This window comes from Vulpes lagopus, chromosome 4, assembly GCF_018345385.1.
Source record: "Vulpes lagopus strain Blue_001 chromosome 4, ASM1834538v1, whole genome shotgun sequence".
Classification (NCBI taxonomy): Eukaryota; Metazoa; Chordata; class Mammalia; order Carnivora; family Canidae; genus Vulpes; species Vulpes lagopus.
In genome coordinates this window covers 46,009,595-46,016,489 of record NC_054827.1, presented here as the reverse complement: position 1 = coordinate 46,016,489, position 6,895 = coordinate 46,009,595, and the positions used below count along the sequence as shown (strand labels likewise).

The following is a 6,895-nucleotide window of genomic DNA, read 5'->3' as shown; positions in this document are numbered from 1 at the left end:
GTGCAGCACGGGGCCGCCACGACGAAGGCAGAGCAGGCGTGCGAGGCTCCGGGAGCCAGAGCCACGGGCTGGGTAAGCCGAGGCCCTGCTCCCTCTAAGCGTGTGGGCCAGCAGCAGCCCCTCCCACCCCAGCTTGGCCCTCAGTTACAAAACCTGACAGGCCCTCAGTTACAAAACTTCATGAGTCGCCAGCCTGCTACTGTTTTAGGGAAGATTGGGGAAATCTGCTCCAAGGGGCACCACAGCCCGGTGATGATTCAGCAGCAGCAAATATTGATGCCAAGAGCTCCGGGGGAAGGGGGACCATGTTGCCAGGTGCTACAGGCCTGGCTCCTGGGCCACGAGCACCCCGACCGCAGCCCTTGCTCTGAGGGTCACCAACTCTGGGGACAGGGACCCAGATACTCTGTGTCCCTTACATCACCCCTTTAGGGACACTTTCCAGATACCTGCAGACAGGTAGAAGGCACACATTGCACACTAAATCCCAGGAGGTACCTACACAGGCGTGGGCGCTTGGATGGTGTCTCCTCTCGACCTCCCAGGACCTCAGAACGGGTCTGTACATGGAGAGGAGTCTTTAAGGAGGTGATGAGGTAAACGAGGTCACTAGGGTAGCCCTGCTCCAGTGTGACTGCGCCCTCATCAGAAGAGGACGTCAGGACGCAGACCCACACCAAGGGACAACCCCGGGAGGACCCCGGGAGGACACGACTATCTGCTCGCCCAGGGGAGGCCTCGGGAGGGACCCCCTCCCCCCCTGGATCTCGGATGTCCAGCACCAGGGGAGGACGGATGCTGTTCCAGCTGCTGGCCCCCAGTGCCCGGTGAAGGGGCCCGAGCTGCCAGATGCCGGGGCCGCCTCGTTGGATCCGCCTGGTAACTGGGAGGGAGGTGGTGCAAACCCACTTGACACACAGGATGACAACGCTCGCAGGTGGGCTCTAAGGGCAGAAAGCTGACCATCGTGCTGTGGTGACATCGGGAGTACTTTAGGCTGGTGGGCTTCTGGGCATAGTTCTGTTTGCTTGTAGAGAACAACTGAAGGAGTCGGAGCCGCTTTCAAAGCTCCGCTGGGCAGACACGTAGCTGGTTCATGTAGGCGGCCCACATGCAGTCACACGGAAGGCCGTCAAGTGGCTTTCCCGAGAAGCAGGTTGGTTCCACCTGATTCTTACAGATACAAAAACATCAAGTTTTCAAGTCACAGTAATTCCAGGGAGCACAGGCCATTGTCCCCAGGGAATCTGGACGACCCCAGGACCGACCTGGCTTCTGTCCTACTCTGCGGAGGTGGGAGGGGGCCAGGTGGGGCTCCCAAAATGTTTTGCAGGAGACGTTCAGGTTAAGTTCAAGGGGATCCGTGAACGGCTTTGGGGTCCTGGCTAAGGTGCAAAGAAAGCAGGGACTGGTCAGGACGCAGTTGTCACCACGGGTTTACTCTCCTTCATATTCCTAAGTCACACTGTGAACAGCGTTGGCGGCAAATAAGGGGAGAGGGGTGAACAGCTTTCTACATGTAAAGAGCTCATACGAGTCAAGAAAATCACGAAGCCAGAGTGCAAAGCGTCCTATCCCAAGGGGATACAGGTGACCGGCACAGATGGGAAGCAAAGTGAGCCGAGACATGTAAACTGGAGCCCCGAGGAGATGCCGTTTTGTCATCTGTACTCGAGGCAGCAAAGGCCGACATGCCTACGCCTTCATTCCTCTGGGGACGGTGCCACCTCGCCCCCTGGCTGCACAGCAAAGAGAACACACCCAGCAAAGAGGAAGGAAAGGTGTGCCCAGGCAAGTGGGTGACCTGAGGCAAGCTGACGGGTGCATGTGCACAGGGACAGAGGGAGGTGAGTCACAGCAGAAGCAGCTGGAGGTCTGCCCGGGCCACGGAGTTCAAGGTGGGCACACTGAGGTCAAGGTGGGCACGTGGAGGTCAAGGTGGGCACACTGAGGTCAAGGTGGGCACACTGAGGTCAAGGTGAGCACGCGGAGGTCAAGGGGGGCACGTGGAGGTCAAGGTGGGCACACTAAGGTCAAGGTGGGCACGTGCAGGTCAAGGTCAGTGCAAATACTGAGGCCAGGCATGGGGTGTCACAAACACCCAGCAGCGGCGCCAGCAACCATGCCATCAGGCCCCTCAGTGTCTCCCCATGCTGTCACCCTGTCACCCTGGTGCCCTGACAGGTTGGGCCTACCCTACCCCCTTGGCAAAGGCAGAACCAGAAGCCCCCCCCGCCAAAGAATGGAGCTTGTGGGGAACTCCAGGGCTTCCGGAAGCTGGGCCTATGCTCTCATGGCCCGAAAGAGGCCATTCAGGGCTCTGGAGGGACCCGGGGGAGAGCCCACAGCAGAGGGTGAGGCCAGGAGGGACCCCCCTCCACTGCTCGGTGACAGAAGAGCTCTTCCCAAAGTATCTTGAGTTTGTGCTTTCAGAGCTATTTGGGAAGAGGAACAGACATAAAAACCAGATACCACACAAAGGGTCACTCGGAGAATGAGAGCGACCTTTTGGAAAAGAAACCAAGTGTTCAGGTAAAAACGGGTCTGAGACCTGGCCGAGAAAGTCCGAGAGGAGAGGCTAAAACCAGACAGAGCGTCGGGGCAGGACGGCCTCAGCTGGACAGGGGGGTTCTGGTCAGTCCCTGGGGTAACACGGAGAAGCTGCAGTCCTGGAGGCCACCAGGAGGTTGACGGCACTGATGGGAACAGACCCACAGAGTCCACCTCTTGTGTAACTGCCTGGGAGATGCCAAGGATAAAGGCAGGATTCTAGGAGCTTCCACGGAAACACACAGGTCGCTGGCAGAGGGCCTAGACCTGAGCAGACAGCCGAAGGGTCCCTGGAAATTCTAGACTCCTAGGGAGGCCCAGGCGGAGCTCTGCACCCGGGCAGGAGCCACACTGAGGGCCTGCCGTGGGACCACCAGACGCACAGAAGCTTCCAGAAGCATCTGGGTTTGCACCTTTCTTGGAAGTTACTTGAAAATGTGCCACAGCAACAGAAGAAAAAGCCAAAGAGAGAAAGCAAGAACCCGAGGCCCTCGGCTGCCCTTGGCTGGGTCCCCAGGTGTCCTGCTGGCTCCAGGCTGGTCTCTCGGGCCTCTCATGGGCCCGTGTCTTCCCTGTGTCCCCACGTGGCTGTCCTGTCTGCTGGTCTGTGTCCTGATGTCCCCTTCCCACGAGGACGCCAGTCCTATGGGATTAGAGCCCACCCCAGTGGCCTCATTGTACCTCCATCACTGACCCCATCTGCAAACCGTCATACCTGAGGTCCGGGGGTTCGGGCTTCCCCAGGTGGGTCCTGGGGGACACGGTTCAGCCCCTCGCATGTACTACCATGTTACCCCTGGAAAGAACAGAATGCACAACGCAAATTGCAACATGCTCGATTTTGCACACCCGATGGAGTTTGAGGAAAGAGAGCCCATCTGGCCGCGCACCCCCCAGGCCTGTGTTTTACAGCAGCTGCTGCCGCATTTGTGAGGGTTGGTCCCTTCACACGGCCTGGAGCCTGGGTTTTCGGGCATGGTTGGTGAGGGCGGGTATTTTTCTCTCTCTCCTCCTGTGAACACGTGCCCTCAGCCGCCTCCGCCAGCCCACGTGGGGATCTCGGGGTTCTGGCCGTCAGCCGGTCCCCTTGGCCCATGCAACCTGGTGACGACGTGGCTCCCCCACGGCCCGGCGGTGCTGAGCCCCCCGACTCAGGCCCCAGGAGCGTGGTGCAGCCCCTTCTTGTCCAGAGCAAGAGCAGAGGGAAACCGAGGCCCAGCCAGCACAGGGCCTGCCCCCACTGGGGCCCAGCGACCCCTGGGCACAGCAGTCACTAGAAATGCCCCCCAGCGGGCTCTCTTCTTGTCGTCAGAGACACGCCTGTCGTGTGGATGCTTGTTCCGTCTTGCTCTCCCTCTTACACGTCCTAGTTCTTCTGTCGCGAGAAGAGAGGATTTTAAAGCACAAATTTGCTTTGCCATGTTGACCTACAGGTACTCGCTTACTGGTTTTTAACTGTCATGACCTATTAGAAAGAAGGCAGCCTGCAACTCAGTTACAGAAACGACTGTGACGTGACCGACCGAGACCCTGTACAGGTGACGCCAGAGCGGCGTTAAGTCCAGAGACGCAGGGGGAGGCAGGCACAGGAGGCACCGGGCAGGTTAGCAGCCAGGATCGGATCTGCACTGTTCTCTCGAACTTCAGGAGCAGCCGGGGTGTAGGGTGCGCGAGGAGAGTGACCCAAGCCCCAGTACGTCAGCGTCACTGGAGTCATGTCACTGTCTACACGTGATGACCTCGCGGACAGGAGGTAGGCATATTTTTAGCATTGGGACAGGACCACAGAACAGCTCAGTCCCCAGTGGTCTCTGCAGAGCGGGGTCATGTGCATCCTGTTCTGTGATTCATTTTGGCTCACTCATATGCTCATGTACACACTCACATGCACATGCTCACATGCGTGCACATACCTGTGCGCACACAGTGCTCTCACACATGTGCACACACTCACCCACACACAATGCACATGCTCGCATGCACATGCTTACATGCATGCAATAACGCATGCACTCATATGCTTGCACACATGTGCTTACATGCATGTGCTCACACGCACATGCTCACACACCCAAATGCACACATGTGCATGCACACTTGTGCACATGCTCATATGTATGCACTTGTGCACATATTCACACATGCACACACACAGATGCACACATGCACATGCTTTCACACACACGCAGGTGCCGATGTTCAACGCTGGTGATTCAAACCAGAAGAGACCTCCACACCTGTTTGGAGGAGAAACCTGGTAATTCCTTCATGGGAAGCAAGTGCCAAATAGAAAAGAGTTTTGCCCTCAGCTTTGACAGGTAATCCCACTTCTGGGAGTTTATTCGAGGAGAAAGTGAAAGTGAGAGGAAATGTTTCTGTAGGAGGAAGTTCTCACAAGTGTGAATTGTCGGAATAGAATTCAACGATGTAAATGCCCATCAACAGATGGGTGTGCAAAGGCACTGTGGCACACTGGCCACGCATGCTGTGCAGTCAGTGACGTTATCCTTTAGAGCAGGCTTTAATATGTGAAAATTCTACATGCTACATAAAATTTTTAAAAAGCAGGAAAAACATAAAACTGGTAACTATGGTTATCTCTGGGTGGAAGTATTATTGGCAACTTAAATGTTCCTTAGATTTTTTTTGCTTTATTTTCTATTCTTATACTCAGAAGGATAGGTGCATTTTCCAGACGTGCATCCTGCCCCGTGGCTCGTCCAGCCCCAGCCCCAAGACATTCTGGGAGCCCCGAGAACTGCACGGGGCCCGTTGGTGCAGAAACAGCACGCCTCATCTCCCCACGCCGTCCCTCCTGCATGTGGACAGGCTCCTGTCACCCTGGTCCAGGTACCACCTGTCGCCGTTGCCCTGGGCATAGGACTGACGCTCACTAGTCACCGAGTAACATGCTGGTAGCTTGGCTGCCACTCCCCTGAGACCAGTAACCACGTCTCATTGATCTTTGCAGTTCCCATCAGGCCTGGCAAGTCACCTGGATGCTAATGAAGCTCCACACACATTCACAGTTTGATTTGATTTAAATTAGTTCAGTATTTATCATCCACCAAGAAAAAGCTGATCAAACTGAGCTCTGCAGGCGTGAGTCTGAGCTGTGTTTCACTTGCTGGTAGAAGCCCGGCCGCAGAAAGCAAATAACTCAGCATGTCTTGCTGGGCAGCCACTGTTGACCACACACCCTGGGGTCTGCCCAGGTGTCCACCAGCACAGCGAGGACTGGGAAGGAGCCAGAAGCCGAGGCAGGGCCTGCCTGGGTGGGGGTGGGGGGTGCTTGGCGGTTGGCTGTCTTGGCCTGGTTCATCACACTGGGATTTGACAGGGAAGGACGCAGGCAGGGAGCAGGGACATGGGCCAGCATGGGGGATGGGGGAGGGCCAGAGAGTGATGGGCCACGGGACACCCTCAGGGACCCTGCAAGGAGACCCGAACTGTGTCCCGGGTGGGGAGGGTGACGCTGGAGCCCCGCTGCAGCTGGGTGGGTGGGCGAGGGATTTAATGAGCACCAGAGTAGGCCCTTGCTGCCTCGAGAAGCCAGGTTTTCCTGCCACAGTGTGGAGGAAGATTCTAGAACACAAATGGAGTGAGGGCAGAGATGTTTGTGTGCTTCACCAATCCGTGCACCTAGGGTGGGCAATGGGAGGCACCCAATAAAGGTCTGTTGAATGCGTAACAGAGCAAGCACTGGAATGAGACGGCTGGCGGTGCCTTCTGGTGCCGCGGACGGGGACGGGGCTCCTCTGCTCCCAAGGCCCAGTCACTGGTGCCGCAGCTCTGGGCGTCGCTGTGGGAGGAGGGGCCCTGCCTGCTGCCCAGGGGCCTGGGGTCTCCTGGGGAGTGGGCTCAGAAGCACCCGATGGGGACAGGGGTCCTGGCTGGAGGACCCTACTGGCTGGCTGGGGAGCGTCGCCCTTCTGTCCTGCGTCACCGCTTTCTAAGATCCTGATGGGAATGTGGAAGCCTGTATCATCGAGGACTGCTGGCTGGGGGGATAGCCAGGCCTCTGAAGAGAGGTCAGGAGCCGGGTCATGCGGAGCCCCACAGGAGACGAGTTGGCCCTAGTGTCAAGGAGCCCCCCAGGCTCCCTGCTTTGCTCCGCAGGCTGCACAGCTGGGGCAGGTGTGGCCCAGTGGGGTGTGAGCAGGCTCCTGGGGCGGGGCTGGGTCTGGGCCCCCCTCTGACCCCCCACGAGGTGGGCCGGGGCGGGGGTCAGCACAGGACAGGCCCGGCCGAGCCCACCACCACCTTGCCGTGCAGCCCGGGGATGAAGAGCATCTCTACGGCTTTAGAAGGCTGAAGAAAATTCACAGAGAAGACTGCTTCCTGG

The 6,895-nt window shown here is 57.8% G+C and overlaps 1 long non-coding RNA gene across 1 annotated transcript; it reads left to right on the top strand.

Moving 5' to 3' along the window:
* Positions 1 to 4,726: 4,726 nt before the first annotated feature.
* On the top strand, positions 4,727 to 5,767 carry LOC121489891. The gene is made up of 3 exons (XR_005987450.1): positions 4,727 to 4,868; positions 5,225 to 5,400; positions 5,522 to 5,767. It is a non-coding gene; the product is annotated as an uncharacterized LOC121489891 (long non-coding RNA).
* The last annotated feature ends 1,128 nt before the right edge of the window (positions 5,768 to 6,895 follow it).